Below are 17596 nucleotides of genomic sequence, written 5' to 3' on the forward strand. Positions count from 1 at the left end.
GGACAAAACTTACAGCTTTCAGTCGCAGATACTTGTCAGATGTAAATGATGATGACGTACTGGAGAAGAGAGTTTTAACGAAATGAGCCTAATAAAAATATAGAAAAACTTGACATTATTGTAGATACTGCTAGACTGTAAAAATTGAGTGTCTAAGCTGTAAATAAACACTTACAAGTATCAGTTAACAATACGTTCTCTTGTGACAAACGTATGTCTAAGAACAGATATGCTACCATGTAGATGATTAAACAGAAACGCAAAGTAGGTTAATATGCGTGCCAACGCGCCAGGAGATCGTTTTAAATACTGCTTCTCACGTAAAAAAATAATAAATAAAAAATAAAAAAGCGCAAGACAACGATACTACGAGTATATTTTGAACAATAGAACTCACTTTTCGTTCTTCGTTCTTTGTGAACATAATACCGGCTCGTAGCGTGGTGGCCGAACGGTTCTAGGCGCTTCAGTCTGGAACCGCGCGACCAATACGGTCGCAGGTTCGAATCCTGCCTCGGGCATGGATGTGTGTAATGCCCTTAGGTTAGTTAGGTTTAAGTAGTTCTAAGTTCTAGGGGACTGATGACCTGAGATGTTAAGTCCCATAGTGCTCAGAGCCATTTGAACCATTTTTTGAAAATAATACCATTCCAGTATTTAGCTTTAACAAAATACATTCTGCTCTTCAGGATGTATCTTGAATCCGATTTTAGACTATGTAAGGGCAGATAAAATGTCGAGGCTACGTCCATGGAAGGGGAGATTAGTCTGAAAGAGCTCTCTGTACTCCCCAGGGCAGGCGCGCAACTTCCTTTCTTGTGCAAACAGTTGATCTCACTACGCATACCTGTTCAGTGCACAGCCAACAGCAGCATCGATCTTTATACAAAGCAGTGGATCTGCAGAAAGCGACTAAAAGAAGTAGCAATTATAACCGAGGTAATTAAGAGCAAAGAGTTGCTCATTTCTCACGGATGACCTCTGTTACATGACAATTGAATGATAACTAAAAAGCATAGAAAGATTTGGATGTAACGTTCCATTGAAAACGAAGTCATTAGAAACAGAACAAAAGTTAAAATAAAATGAGAATGGAGCAGCAAATACGGCTTGTTCTTTTCAATGAAACTGTCCGACATTCTCCTTAGCGGTTTCCATAAGTTTAATAAACACAACAGATACAAATAACAGAGACTTTAGTCAACAATAGATGATTCTCCTTCATTATTTAAAACTGTCTGAGAACGCGGAAATAACTCTTCGATTCCGTGACTGTAGAAACCACGTGGTTTCAAGACGGAGAACTCGCCGAACCATGTTCGGAGTGCGTTTTCATCCAGAAAGAAAGTTACTTGAAGGTTATTCGATTGAGGGCGAAATCTGATCAGTTGAATAAGATGGGTGCGGAATGATTTTCCAATCCAACTCCTGTATAGTGTTTCTTGTCAGTCTAGCGGAATACCGGCGAGCGTTATCGTGAAGTAGCATGACTTAGGCTATCTGCCTTGTCGTTGTCCTTGGACTGTGTCCACAATACGTATCAGCTAATGACAATAAATGTCAGAAGTGATGGTTACATCTTGGGGAAGAAATTCGTAGAATATCACACCGTCGCTGTTCCACCAGATGCATAACATTTTTTGTGAATGCGTGCAGGTCGATGTATGGGGATTTTCTGCTTTGTTTTGACTTAAGCATTCTCTTCATTATGTTAGCACAAATACACCATTTCTCGTCATCAGTAACTATACAGTATAGGAATGGTTGATGTTGTTCCCTAGTCAACTGATGACGAGCAAGTAGAGGTGCACATACGGCCACCTGCTGCTATGAGTGCTTTCGGCTTAGAGCATGCGGTAACCATACACCCTGTTATTGAACCTTCCCCATTGTATACAAATGTCGCACGATGATGAAATGATCACATTTCATCAAATTTGCTAGTTCTAGAGTACACTGACGTGAATCGTTGTGGATTAAAGCCTTTAGATGATCTTCATCAAACACCGATGCTCTTCCTGAAGGAGGATGTTCACTAACGTCAAAACGATCCTCTTTGAAACGAGAAATCCATTTGCTTGCCGTGACATTATCCCCATACACAGTGCAAATTTTTCTGGCTGCCTCGCTGCTGTCACCCCTTTACTGAAGTGAAACAGAAGAATAAGTCGTAAATTTCTCCAATTGGCATTCCCTTTTCTGTTGTCTAAAGCTCCACTCACTATCTCCAAATGACAATATGTAAACTCAATTAGCAACAGTGAACTACAAAAAAAGTGACAGTCATTAAATCAAACCATAGCAACTGGAATACAGAATGCAAAACAAAAAGACCTTTATATGGATGTCTGAATGGGGATTTTCAACGTGCTTCTCCCGCATTCTATTCCAGTATCTTAACCATCCCATTCCCTCACCCGGTGATTGATTTAGAGTATTCTCTGTCCATCTTCGAGTCTCCAAATTTCTGATTAATATTCGTTAGCCAGCCGCTGTGACCGAGCGGTTCTAGCAGCTTCAGTTCGGAGCCACTGCTGCGACAGTCGCAGGTTCGAATCCTGCCTCGGGCATAGATGTGTGAGACGTCCTTAGGTTAGTCAGATTTAAGTAGTTCTAAGTCTAGGGGACTGATGACCTCAGATGTTAAGTCACATAGTGCTTAGAATATTAGTTAAAATGTGTTTATTAGTCAATATCGTGACAAACATGCAGGAACATGCACACTGGATCGCATCAGTTGACACATGATAAATCATTGTATAATGCTACATAACTAAAGTTAACTGAGACCCTAAACTGTGTAGAGAGGAATGTGGTCCCTTCTGTCGTAATTCGTTGCGACAGCCTAGCGTTTTAAGAAGCTTCTTCAGTCTATCTCTTACTGACCTTCAGCGACGTTGGGCTGCGAAAATACTCAGTGAATGCAGCTACTGTGTAAGGAATTAAACTTCTCGGTAATGATATTACAGTATAACTGTAGCTATATTCGTAAGACTCACCTATCTGTTTCAAGATTATCGTAATGTATAGAACGATATAAAACAGTATAAAAGGAAAGTAGGTTTTAAGACGCCACTACGAGAAGAGAAAATCCACTAGATGTTCTGTGCTGCGTTCAGGTAAGTGTAACTACTAGCAGACTGTCTTGTCTAACGTAAGGTAAATATTCAATTTTTTTTAATCTGGAAGGTATTGACCATGAGAAACACTGAAAGTCTGTTAACGTGTTAAAGTACCGTAAACCGTGTGTACACTGAACGCCGTGATAACTTTCACCAATCATGCACCAAACGTTTTACAGATCTCTGCTGAGTCTCAGTTGACTGTTTAGTATATACTGTTTGGTGGTAAAGTTCCATCAATATAGTTTAAATGGCGTCATGTGCTTTCGAGTTTCTTGCACAACGGTTGGCGAACCTGTTGCGACTTATAATTGTATACGAAAAAGTGTGTTAAAATCAGGTTGTGCAAAATCAACCGATATCATTTAACTGCAAAGCGATCGGTGTTTTCAAATATACCATGTATGTTACTCGATTAATTACGAAAGCGGATCATGTCATTTTTTTTTCACGTGTATATATCTGCCACCATATTACAATTTCTGAGGTCATGCACATGATTTCTCTGTTTCGGGGTTGTTTTGGCTACTGGTCATTATTACCCCAGGATTATAGATACACAGTTTGTTAAACAATGGTTGTCAATGACAGTTTACAACTATGGAATACAAAATTGGTTGAAATGGCTCTGAGCACTATGGTACTTAACATTTGAGGTCATCAGTCCCCTAGAACTTAAAACTCCTTAAACCTAACTAACCTAAAAACATCACACACATCCATGCCCGAGGCAGGATTCGAGCCTGCGTTCGTAGCGGTCACGCGGTTCCAGACTGAAGCTCCTAGAACCTCTTAGTCACAGCGGCCGACTATGGAATACATACAGTACCCATTGATATACAGGGTGAAGCGAAATTCGCGCACTCGGGCTTCGCAGCGTGACACCTCAATGCCAGCGATAAAAAAAAATATCTCTCCCAAAATTTCGTCTGGCAAATACATACGGTAGAAAAGGGACGTTAAAGAGTGACAATTTGGCAACACTTTAGCCACATGTATGGTGACTACCTCTGTCAGCACACATTGCTTGTACTGTACAGTTGTGTAGTGTATAAAGTTTTGGGTTAGCGTGCAGGAGGTCGAGAGTTCGATTCTAGGTTGAGGCATGGGTTTTTTATTTGGTAAATGTAGACCAGGTGGTATGGTATCTGGTATCTTAATCGTCAACAGCGATTTCAGCGGGTCCTCTAGAAAATATTTGCACTTTCCTACTACAATCGTAGGAGTGGAAGACTGGTCAGCTTTGGAAGTAGCCCTATCCACATCGTGTGTGTGAATTTATTGGCACCACTTCATTTACTAGATGCGAAACCTGTTTTCTTTGTACCTTACTCCAATGGTCTCATGGATTAGTACCAAACATTATTCTTGCCTCGTTCAGCTCCACTACATTTCGTTTGGGGCCTTACGTTACCAGTAGGACTATCAACGTGCTTTGTGAATAATGTCCAAACTCGATTACTATTTGTATGTGTTATCACCATAGTCCCAGTAATTATGCCTTTCAACACTGAGTCTGGTAACCGCATGCTGTTTAGTGCGTATCTCAATACATTATCATTATAATTATTATTATTATTATTATTATTATTATTATTATTATTATTATTATCATTCTATCGATAGGATTGTGGAAACATCACGTCTATCACCGTTACGGAAATAGTGTAATTCGAAACCGAACATTTCACAATTTGCGGAGTCGGTATGAATGCAGAACAATATCTGTCAGAGGGGTAATGTGCGTTAGGTGGAACAGCGCGCAGGACTGACAGCGTGTTTATACTGTATATGCTGTCCGCCAGTCAGGGACTAGTTGCGAGCGGAGTAACGCGCCGTGACAGACTCCAATGTACATGCGTATACGTATCGAATTTTCTCATTTTAAATCTCTAAATCAGTGTCGTAGACATATGTAAAAAAAAACGATGTGTATGTGGATATGCTACTGGTTCTTGATGCATCTGATAACTGGGCTGGTGTTGCCGCTCGTGAATAAGCTGCTAGATACCCTCACCGCCACCATCCAGAAAGAAATGTGTTTTATCATCTGGAGCTGCGCCTTCGGGAGTCAGGTTGTCTCCTTCCACCATCGCATGACAGAGGTCGCCCACGGACTCGCTGTACCCCAGCTACTGAGGAAGCTGTTCTGGAGGTCGTACACCGAGAACCTCAGCGAAGCTGCGTGTCTTGCAAATCACGGTCATTAACATGTTGCACGAATATGGGCTGCACCCCTATCATTATGCTTTCTCGAAACACCTACATCCTGCACATCGTCATCAGAGAATGCGATTCTGTGAATGGTTCCAACAACAGGAAGCCAACGATGACTTTGTGAACACCGTAATATGGTCAGATGTATCAGTATTAAATCGTGAGGGTATCTTCAATATGCACAACGCCCACCATTGGTGTGAGGTTAACCCACACATCACTCATGACCGTGGATACCGAGTATCAACGTCTGGTCCAGAATATTGGGCGACAGGTGGTTGGGCCCTACATGTCGCCTGACCGGCTAACTGCACGTCGGTATCACGCATACCTCTAGAACTATCTGCGTGATGCGCTGGAAGATTTTCAACTACATGTTCGGCAGAGGATATGGTTCGAACATGATGGTGCACCTCCACACTCTGGAATTCATGTGCGACAGTATTTGGCTAAGCCGTGGAGGTCCAGTCGTATGGCCACCGCTTCCATCTGACCTAAATCCCTGGATTTCTTCCTGTGGGGGCACCTGAAGGAGAACATGTACTCTACTCCGCGGACGAATGTAGAAGAATTGGTAGCGCGTGTTAATGCTGCTCTTGTTACTGTGGCTGCAGCTATGGTGTGAAGGGACCAGAGTTGTATGATCCGGCGAGTTGCGCAATGTTTGGACGCGGAGTGAGGTCGCTTTGAGCATCTGTTGCTCTGAGGATAACGTATTCTGTTGTGAAGGTCATGTGGTCATTAATATGGGCATTAATATTGTTAGTGGTTACTAATGTGCGACATCTGAGTGCTCTTATTACGTGTAGTATAAATGACAGGTAGATGTGTTGTTGTACTGTGCTGTCCAGCGTTACAAAATGTTGTAAATTTAGGATACGCATGACCTAAGAAATGGTTAGAATGAAATCAGTAAATTACAACAAAAAAAATGCGTCCCAACCCAGGATCGGACCCTCGACCTCCTGCATGATAACCCAAAACATTATACTCTGCACCAGCTGCACAGTACAGCCAGACAGAGGTAGTCACCATGCATGTGGTTTCAGTGTTGCCAGATTGCCACTCTGCCGGATGTACTCGTCAGACGAAATTTTGGGAGAGACATTTTTTTATCGCTAGTATGTGAGGAGTCACGCTGCGAAGCCCAAATGCGCGAATTCGCTTCACCCTGTATAGACTAAGGCTCATTTGTAATAGTTAATGTGTCTATAACTAAGAAAAACAAGTGTCAGTCATATACTCTGCTCAAATTACAAGCTATCATGGTTCAGGCAGTAATCTAGGTATTGCACATTATGTCAAATATATCCGGAAACAAGGAACGAAGTTTTATTTGGCCACATGTGCCAGATATTGTCTAGATAAATGAAGAAGGCGTTTCTGAAAGTATTTGTTTGGAGTGTAGCCATGTATGGAAGTGAAACATGGACGATAACTAGTTTGGACAAGAAGATAATAGAAGCTTTCGAAATGTGGTGCTACAGAAGAATACTGAAGATAAGGTGGATTCACGTAACTAATGAGGAGGTATTGAATAGGATTGGGGAGAAGAGAAGTTTGTGGCACAACTTGACATGAAGAAGGGATCGGTTGGTAGGACATGTTTTGAGGCATCAAGGGATCACAAATTTAGCATTGGAGGGCAGCGTGGAGGGTAAAAATCGTAGAGGGAGACCGAGAGATGAGTACACTAAACAGATTCAGAAGGATGTAGGTTGCAGTAGGTACTGGGAGATGAAGCAGCTTGCACAGGATAGAGTAGCATGGAGAGCTGCATCAAACCAGTCTCAGGACTGAAGACAACAACAACAACAAATGAAGAACACATAACCTAAATTCTAACTACAAAGGATTTTTTGAAGCGAGGATTTAGGTCTCCAGTGGATGAAATTAAAAGTATTATGCTCAGCTAAACTTGGAGTTAAGTGCATGGTACTCCATCTTAGTAGCTTTCATTATATTTATAATTTTGATTCTGGACCACACTGATTTATGTACTGTACTATTTTTTCTTTTGTAAGGCTTAATAAAGCACTAATAATAATTTTAGATCAGTGTTTCCCTTTGTGGCTGGTCAAAGTTCCATTGTGTTTTTGAAATACTGAACACAAATGCAATGGTAGTTGACAGTTGTGGTGGAAGCATAGGTCAGTCAACGTATCGTCCAATCCATGACAACTTTGACCACCTACATTTTTTCCCATTACTTCCCCTGCAATTTAGATAATCTGTTGTACTGAATAGTACGTAAACCTTTTGTTCAAGTCCCTGTGTTCACTAGCATAAATATCGCAAAAGTTAAAAAGGAGTCACGATAAACCACATTTGAATCTAAAACACGGTCATACTATACCCGCTTTATGGTATGTGTTTTGCAGGAACAGATATACAGTGCCTTACTGAATAGAAAAGGAAGACGAAAGCTTAACGTCCTCCTCTCGATGAGGTCATTAGTGACAAATCATACACTAAGATTGGGAAACTATAGGGAAGAAAATCGGCTGTATCCGTTTCAAAGTAATCGTCCCAGTGTTTGTCTTAAACGATTTAAAGGTATCAAGAAAATCTAACTGTGCATTACAAGACGTGCATCTGAATCGCCGTCTTCTCGAATGCGAGTCCAGTGTCTTAATCGCACCGACAACTCGCTCGGTGTCCCTTGCGTATTCGTTTACTCCTCGAATGAAAGAAACGGACATTTAAACCTCTATGCCATGGTCAAGGATCATACTGTGTTCCTTGACAACTGGAAGTGCTGCCAACATACACTCCTGGAAATTGAAATAAGAACACCGTGAATTCATTGTCCCAGGAAGGGGAAACTTTGACACATTCCTGGGGTCAGATACATCACATGATCACACTGACAGAACCACAGGCACATAGACACAGGCAACAGAGCATGCACAATGTCGGCACTAGTACAGTGTATATCCACCTTTCGCAGCAATGCAGGCTGCTATTCTCCCATGGAGACGATCGTAGAGATGCTGGATGTAGTCCTGTGGAACGGCTTGCCATGCCATTTCCACCTGGCGCCTCAGTTGGACCAGCGTTCGTGCTGGACGTGCAGACCGCGTGAGACGACGCTTCATCCAGTCCCAAACATGCTCAATGGGGGACACATCCGGAGATCTTGCTGGCCAGGGTAGTTGACTTACACCTTCTAGAGCACGTTGGGTGGCACGGGATACATGCGGACGTGCATTGTCCTGTTGGAACAGCAAGTTCCCTTGCCGGTCTAGGAATAGTAGAACGATGGGTTCGATGACGGTTTGGATGTACCGTTCACTATTCAGTGTCCCCTCGACGATCACCAGAGGTGTATGGCCTGTGTAGGAGATCGCTCCCCACACCATGATGCCGGGTGTTGGCCCTGTGTGCCTCGGTCGTATGCAGTCCTGATCGTGGCGCTCATCTGCACGGCGCCAAACACGCATACGACCATCATTGGCACCAAGGCAGAAGCGACTCTCATCGCTGAAGACGACACGTCTCCATTCGTCCCTCCATTCACGCCTGTCGCGACACCACTAGAGGCGGGCTGCACGATGTTGGGGCGTGAGCGGAAGACGGCCTAACGGTGTGCGGGACCGTAGCCCAGCTTCATGGACACGATTGCGAATGGTCCTCGCCGATACCCCAGGAGCAACAGTGTCCCTAATTTGCTGGGAAGTCGCGGTGCGGTCCCCTACGGCACTGCGTACGATCCTACGGTCTTGGCGTGCATCCGTGCGTCGCTGCGGTCCGGTCCCAGGTCGACGGGCACGTGCACCTTCCGCCGACCACTGGCGACAACATCGATGTACTGTGGAGACCTCACGCTCCACGTGTTGAGCAATTCGGCAGTACGTCCACCCGGCCTCCCGCATGCCCACTATACGCCCTCGCTCAAAGTCCGTCAACTGCACATACGGTTCACGTCCACGCTGTCGCGGCATGCTACCAGTGTTAAAGACTGCGATGGAGCTCCGTATGCCACGGCAAACTGGCTGACACTGACGGCGGCGGTGCACAAATGCTGCGCAGCTAGCGCCATTCGACGGCCAACACCGCGGTTCCTGGTGTGTCCCCTGTGCCGTGCGTGTGATCATTGCTTGTACAGCCCTCTCGCAGTGTCCGGAGCAAGTATGGTGGGTCTGACACACCGGTGTCAATGTGTTCTTTTTTCCATTTCCAGGAGTGTAAATTGCGCTATGGAAGTATTGGTTTAATCATTTATGTATTGAATGTTAAACATTGAACTGCCAAAGTAATTGGTATAGTCATGCGTATTGATATACAGAGATATGTAAACAGGCAGAATACAGCGCTGCGGTCGGCAACGCCTAAATAAGACAACAAGTGTCTGGCACAGTTGTTAGATCGCTTACTGCTGCTGTGTCAGCATGCGACCCATTCAACAAAACATCATCGACATGGGCTTTCGTAGCCGGAGGCCCACTCGTGTACCCTTGATGACTGCACTACACAAAGCTTTCTCCTCGCCTGGACCCGTCAACGCCGATTTTTTTTTTTTTTTTTTTGAAATTTGCGGTAGGTTCCTATGGGACCAAACTGCTTAAGTCACCGCTCCCTAGGCTTACACGCTACTTAATCTAACTTAAACGAAGGACTACATACATACCCATGCCCGAGGGAAGACCCGAACCTCCGACGGGGGGAGGCGCCCGAACAGTGGCAAGGCGCCTAAGACTGCGCGGCCGTCAACGCCGACATTGGACTGTTGTTGACTGGAAACATGTTACCTGGTCGGCCGAGTCTCGTTTCAAATTCTATCGAGCGGATGGACGTGTACGGGGATGGAGAGAACCTCATGAATCCATGGAACCTCCATGTCAGCAGGGGGCTGTTCAAGTTGGTGGGGGCTCTGTAAAGGTGTGGGGCGTGTGCCGTTGGAGTGATATAGTGACACGTACGTAAGCATTCTGTCTGATCGCCTGTACCCATTCAAGTCCATTGTGTATTCCGACGGACTTGGGAAATTCCAGCAGGACAATGCGACATCCCACACGTGCAGAATTGCTACAGAGTGTTTCAGGAGTTTAAACACTTTCTCTGGGCGCCAAACTCCCCAGATATTAACATGGTTGAGAACCTCTGGAATGCCTTGCAACGTGCTATTCAGAAGTGATCTCCACCCCCACGTACTGTTGTGGATTTATGGTACAGCCCTGCAGGATTCATGGTGTCAGTTCTCGCCAGCACTACTTAAGACATTAATCGAGTCCATGCCACGTCGTGCAGCTTCACTTGTGCGTACTCGCTCGGTTGCTACACCATGTTAGGCAGGTGTACCAGTTTCTTTGCCTCGTCACTGCAGTTGGGAACTGACAAGCCAATTCGGGATTGACAGTCTGTCTGTACAGTCATTTATATGTTCCACACATCTGCTCAACAGACACGAAGGACGTCCTAGAGCGTTCGTTGTACCTTGCAAACTTCCACGTTGCAGTGGATAAGAATTTCATGTCAGAGAAGAGAAGCGAAGTGTCGACAGACGCACACAAGCTTCAATAACACCATCTCGCAGCTTTCAGCAATGGTTAGTGCAATGGTATGGCTCCTCACAGTTAGTGCTCCTTGCGATATTTTTACATGATGGAAATGGAAAGCGATGGCATGGCTGCGTCCTTGGACTCGAGGCAGCGTCCCTGTCTTGAAATGGTGGGAGATTCGAACCCTGTCCGTTCCTGTAGATACATATCGTTTCTTGGAGGATCCTAAACTTTTCAAGTGAGAGTGGGATGAGATCTGCAACGGAGCGTAAAGGATATAATTTTCTTCATAATTGCAGCATTTCTTGTAATGAAAGATTAATATGAAAACCACGGTGCCACATATTTTGCTTTATTTTAAGAGCGTGAAATGAAAGTAACCATCTGCCCTTTGTGCAAATAATCCTGAAACAGGAATTCTCCAGAATTTAGCTCACTAGCTGTATCCACAGTTCCATGGGGGCATGGGCCACGGAGAGGTTGCTTTATTGATAAACTCTCCCATGCATCATTTTAAGACCTTCGGATCTGAACAAGAGGTCCAACATCTTATTGCAACAAAAGCTCATTCGTATTCACCTTTTGGATCTGCAACTCTTGTGCTTTCTTTCCGCATTTGCAGTTAAATTATAGGATGTGGGTTGCGCCTTTTTGCAGACACGCCGCTTTTTCTTTTTACCCAAACATGTTTCAGCACCTCTGTACCATTATCAGTGGGTTTTTGTTTATCGAAAACTGTAAAAAGCGAAAATATTTTAGGCTATAACTGATTTAGCAAAGTGAGACCTAAAGAAAGTTTTTGTTCGTTTTGCTTCTTACCTTGATTTTACATTATATGGCTTTGCAGGAACAACTGTATGGTGTCCTGCACTGATAGCTCGTCAACTGCAAACCAAACGATGCAAATGTAAATTTCATCGGCGAGTTAACACACATCTTGAGTTTTAAAAACGTGATTTTGGTGTGCCAGAATGTTTATAAGCCCCTTTTACTTCGTAAAATGCGTTTTGCGCAGTAAAAAGGCGTTTATAAAGAAATAAATTGCACAGAGCACATTAATATATGTATGCAGTGTCCTCAGAACCCAAAAGAAGAAGGATCAGTCACAATAAAGCGTGAGTAGTGACGAATATATACGCAACACATTTTCACAAGCCAAAATCACTTTCTTTTTTAAATCAAGGGATGTGTTAACTCGCCGATAAAATTTACATTTACATCGTTGTTTGGTTTGTGGATGACAAACTATCAGTGCAGGACAACGTACAGGTGATCCTGCAAAACCATATAATGTAAAATCACGGTAAGAAGCAAACGAACAAATGGTTCAAATGGCTCTGAGCATTATGGGACTTAACTTCTGAGGTCATCAGTCCCCTAGAACTTAGAACTACTTACACCTAACTAATCTAAGGACCTCACACACATCCATGCCCGAGGCAGGAATCGAACCTGCGACCGTAGCTGTCGCGCGGTTCCAGACTGTAGCGCCTAGAACCGCTCCGCCACCCCGGCCGGCTCAAACGAACAAAAACTTTCTTTAGGCCTCTCTTTGTTAAATCAGTTATAACCTAAAATATTTTCACTTTCTACAGTTCTCAATAAACAAAACCCCACTGATAGTGGCACAGAATTTCTGAAACATGTTTGGGTGAAAATAAAAAGCAGCGTGTTTGAAAAAAGGCGGAACCCATATCCTATAAAGCTCTTTCACTTGCTTAATGGCAAAAGGGCATTTTTTCTTGTACAGAGGTGATAAAAACGGGTCCAAGATCTGAGAAGTGCTTGACCTACTCCAATGACATCATAGGGAGAGGTTTTCACTGTAACTGCAGAAAAGTGGCTCAGCCAATGGTCAGGAATTTTAGCAGGTGTCTTTATTGTTAATTAAGGCCATATTATGGTCACACTCCATATACGAGAGACCTCTAACAGGCAACGTTACTGTAACTGAGGCCAGTCTTCTCGTGTTGTTGACAACGTAATGTAAGAATCTGATAATAGTATAATTTTTATTCTGCCAGCCACGTGCATCAAAGAATATGTCCAGATTTTAACACCTGATGACAACTTTATTAATATAAAGTGGTGCAACACAGATGCAAGTTCAAAAATGGTTGAAATGGCTCTGAGTACTATGGGACTTAACATCTGAGGTCATCACTCCCCTAGAACTTAGAACTACTTAAACCTAATTAACCTAAGGGCATCACACACATCCATGCCTGAGGCAGGATTCGAATCTGAGACCGTAGCGGTCGCGCGGTTCCAGGCTGAAGCGCCTAGAACCGCTCGTCCACATTGGCCGGCGAAGCAACTTCGGCAGATCCTTTCCCTCCAATGGTCTCATCATAACAGTAGAAAAGAGAGACACTGTTAAATAGAACATGGATGTTAAACGAATATAGAGAGAATTAGCATCTGTAAAAAAGTAATTGAAGGAGGAGGAGGAGATTAGTGTTTAACGTCGCATCGACAACGAGGTAATTAGAGACGGAGCACAAGCTCGGATTAGGGAAGGATGGGGAAGGAAATCGGCCGTGCCCTTTCGAAGGAACCATCCCGGCATTTGCCTGAAGTGATCTAGGGAAATCACGGAAAACCTAAATCAGGATGGCCGGACGCGGGATTGAACCGTCGTCCTCCCGAATGCGAGTCCAGTATGCTAACCACTGCGCCACCTCGCTCGGTAAAAAAGTCATAGGTGGAAATTTTTGGCATACTGAGATTTTTATGAAAATATCCATCATTTTGATTTGCAACTCCTTGTATTCGCCGTGTTTGTAGTTAAAATTGTTGGATGTGAGGTCCGCCAGTTATGCAAAATACCGTTTTTCTCAGTACCCAAACATGTTTCGGCACCACTGTACAATCATCAGTGGGTTTTCGTTTCTTTTATTCTGCAATGTGAACATTTTTGTTAAATGATTATAAAATTATGTGCATTTTAGTTCAAACAGCAGATCGTTTCTCTTTATAAATACCTTTACATTTGGTGTGTATAAATTTTCTGGATCGCTTGTATGTTAATTACTACAGGTAGCTTGTCATCTGCAACCAAACGATGTTGATGAGAAAGTTTTTTGTTGGGAGTTAGCCTATCTTCTAGAATGTAGTTCAGTTTTTCGTGATGTTTTCGTGCCTATATTCGTTTTTACTCACGTTTTCGTGTGGCAAGCACTTCCATTCTCCGCATCATGCTGAGGTTTTGTGATGCACACGTAACTATAACAAGTATTTTCCACAAATAACGTTGTAAAACACCTTTCACTTCACCAAAACATAGTGTGCTTGTGGTTTGTGATGTGCCAGTGTTCATTTGTTCACCAGAGAGTTCGGTGCCAAATTTGAATTTTGTTTGCAATTTATCTTTGTGTGTGTGTGTCGCCATGAAACACTGCGTGGTCCAAATCTTGCCTAGACATACCCTGTTTTATTGAGTTTTTAGACATCAGTCCAAATAAGTAGGAGGTCTGCTCATTATAACTACTCATTTGATTATATTTCTTTAAGAATTTGTGATCTGTGTACAGCAGGAGCATTTTGGAAACACTTTAATCTCGTACACTTACATCTGGGCCGGTCTCCTGAGATGATAAACGCAGTATCTTCATTACCGAAAAACATTCTTCAGTAACCTGTTCTCTTCTTAGACGAAATCTCTGTGCTAGATACATTTTGAATGTCATCTACGTAATTTTGCACACTTTCCATATTGTGGTCTTGCAAATAAACAACATCCACAGAATAATAATTATGAAAGTAAGATATTGAGTACAATTAAAGCGGAGTTGCCAACAGAGTTTGCAAGGAATGAGAATGAAAGAAACAGTTCCGGAAACATGCGGAATTGACAGTCATCATTTTCCCTAAGCCACAATTGACATCTAGCATTGTTTTGGTTCATAGGTAATTTTCAGATCATTCGTACACAACGACTGTTATTGATCTTGCCATATAACGCTGTATGTGCATTCTACATGTCTTCAGCTATGCACCGTCATTCCTTACCCATTTTCCACAAAAATGTGACATCCATCCTTTTCCCGTTGCCTTTTCATTTGTTTGCACTGAATGCATCTAAAAACTTTAAAAACTACTTTACAAGTAAAACAGAATTTTGAATGAAAATTGTGAAATGATTTGTCTAAAAGTAGGAAATAAAGTAGATTAGAGGAGCCTTCGACGGTTCTTTGAATGATGTTAGAACACTTGTATTGCAAATGAAGTATGTCATATATTTCTCCAGTCTATTTTGCTTATTTCATTTAGACAAATTCTTTCACAAAACATTTTGCCGTTTTTCTCCACTTTTTTTATTTCTAATTTTTGTTCGGAAAGCATGAAATATATTTAAATATCGAGCGGTATTCTATTATTATTAAGGAACTACATCAAGAGAAGGCGTGGAAGTTTCAATTTATGTTGTAATTTGATATTTATTTTACTTTTTCAACATGAAAAAAGGAATCCCACAAAATTCTATGCAAATTTAATTTTTTATGCACGAAGTCGCTAGATCCTGAAGAGATAAACTTTTTGACACACTGCAAACAGCAGCTGTTCGTGAATTATTTCAATTTCCCTCAGATCACTAATTCCACATTTCTAATTACTTTCAGGCAACTAAATCTTTTGTTGTGAATATAGACCAGACGCTGGACATTTTAAATGTCCACTTTCCACTCTTCGTTGGGCTTTGGAAATTCCAACAAACATATTGCCTCGAATCATTAAACTTTTATTAATTACTATGATTACTTTCAAGCTATGTACTCATTCCTCAGTCTTCGTTTGGATGGGAAATTTGGACAAAAATTCATTCTGTAATTTCTAGGTATTTTTTTTCCGCTCCGCTCAAACATTTGACCAGCTCCTGCAAAAAACTAGAGAAAATGCGCCAGATCACTCCTGAGATCGGCAGAATAAGATTATCTTCTAGACTTCTCCAGTCACGGAGGCCTTCAGTTGTATGCATCCGTGTTACTTCTATATGTTTTCTAACGACATCCCAACACCGTGGCCACTGTTTTCGCTTATCTCTTAAGACCCAGTACAAACCTCCCTTGTTCCGATTAGCACGATTCACCTGGCTACGTCTCCAGTCTCCATCGTATTTTGCTTACGCCCACTGCTCCTGTCCGTGTCCTCGTCCTGTTTGGTTTTCTACCTCTCATAGTAACTCCCACTAAGTATCTCTACCTTCCAGAATGAGATTTTCACTCTGCAGCGGAGTGTGCGCTGATATGAAACTTCCTGGCAGATTAAAACTGTGTGCCCGACCGAGACTCGAACTCGGGACCTTTGCCTTTCGCGGGCAAGTGCTCTACCAACTGAGCTACCGAAGCACGACTCACGTCCGGTACTCACAGCTTTACTTCTGCCAGTATCCGTCTCCTACCTTCCAAACTTTACAGAAGCTCTTCTGCGAACCTTGCAGAACTAGCACTCCTGAAAGAAAGGATACTGTGGAGACATGGCTTAGCCACAGCCTGGGGGATGTTTCCAGAATGAGATTTTCACTCTGCAGCGGAGTGTGCGCTGATATGAAACTTCCTGGCAGATTAAAACTGTGTGCCCGACCGAGACTCGAACTCGGGACCTTTGCCTTTCGCGGGCAAGTGCTCTACCAACTGAGCTACCGAAGCACGACTCACGTCCGGTACTCACAGCTTTACTTCTGCCAGTATCCGTCTCATACCTTCCAAACTTTACAGAAGCTCTTCTGCGAACCTTGCAGAACTAGCACTCCTGAAAGAAAGGATACTGTGGAGACATGGCTTAGCCACAGCCTGGGGGATGTTTCCAGAATGAGATTTTCACTCTGCAGCGGAGTGTGCGCTGATATGAAACTTCCTGGCAGATTAAAACTGTGTGCCCGACCGAGACTCGAACTCGGGACCTTTGCCTTTCGCGGGCAAGTGCTCTACCAACTGAGCTACCGAAGCACGACTCACGTCCGGTACTCACAGCTTTACTTCTGCCAGTATCCGTCTCCTACCTTCCAAACTTTACAGAAGCTCTTCTGCGAACCTTGCAGAACTAGCACTCCTGAAAGAAAGGATACTGTGGAGACATGGCTTAGCCACAGCCTGGGGGATGTTTCCAGAATGAGATTTTCACTCTGCAGCGGAGTGTGCGCTGATATGAAACTTCCTGGCAGATTAAAACTGTGTGCCCGACCGAGACTCGAACTCGGGACCTTTGCCTTTCGCGGGCAAGTGCTCTACCAACTGAGCTACCGAAGCACGAATCACAAAGTCATGTCTCCACAGTATCCTTTCTTTCAGGAGTGCTAGTTCTGCAAGGTTCGCAGAAGAGCTTCTGTAAAGTTTGGAAGGTAGGAGACGGATACTGGCAGAAGTAAAGCTGTGAGTACCGAACGTGAGTCGTGCTTCGGTAGCTCAGTTGGTAGAGCACTTGCCCGCGAATGGCAAAGGTCCCGAGTTCGAGTCTCAGTCGGGCACACAGTTTTAATCTGCCAGGAAGTTTCATATCAGCGCACACTCCGCTGCAGATTGAAAATCTCATTCTGGAAACATCCCCCAGGCTGTGGCTAAGCCATGTCTCCACAGTATCCTTTCTTTCAGGAGTGCTAGTTCTGCAAGGTTCGCAGAAGAGCTTCTGTAAAGTTTGGAAGGTAGGAGACGGATACTGGCAGAAGTAAAGCTGTGAGTACCGGACGTGAGTCGTGCTTCGGTAGCTCAGTTGGTAGAGCACTTGCCCGCGAAAGGCAAAGGTCCCGAGTTCGAGTCT

At 43.4% G+C, this 17596-nt stretch overlaps 1 protein-coding gene and 4 non-coding genes across 6 annotated transcripts in view; all 5 read right to left on the reverse strand.

Moving 5' to 3' along the window:
* LOC126299280 (cytokine receptor-like) overlaps window positions 1-17596 on the reverse strand; it is a 431253-nt gene that overhangs the window by 352046 nt on the left and 61611 nt on the right. The window lies entirely within an intron of this gene.
* Window positions 16115-16189, reverse strand: Trnas-cga (transfer RNA serine (anticodon CGA)). The gene has a single exon. It is a non-coding gene; the product is annotated as a tRNA-Ser (tRNA).
* On the reverse strand, window positions 16415-16489 carry Trnas-cga (transfer RNA serine (anticodon CGA)). The gene has a single exon. It is a non-coding gene; the product is annotated as a tRNA-Ser (tRNA).
* Window positions 16715-16789, reverse strand: Trnas-cga (transfer RNA serine (anticodon CGA)). Its single transcript has one exon. It is a non-coding gene; the product is annotated as a tRNA-Ser (tRNA).
* On the reverse strand, window positions 17015-17089 carry Trnas-cga (transfer RNA serine (anticodon CGA)). The gene has a single exon. It is a non-coding gene; the product is annotated as a tRNA-Ser (tRNA).

This window comes from Schistocerca gregaria, chromosome X, assembly GCF_023897955.1.
Source record: "Schistocerca gregaria isolate iqSchGreg1 chromosome X, iqSchGreg1.2, whole genome shotgun sequence".
NCBI lineage: Eukaryota > Metazoa > Arthropoda > Insecta > Orthoptera > Acrididae > Schistocerca > Schistocerca gregaria.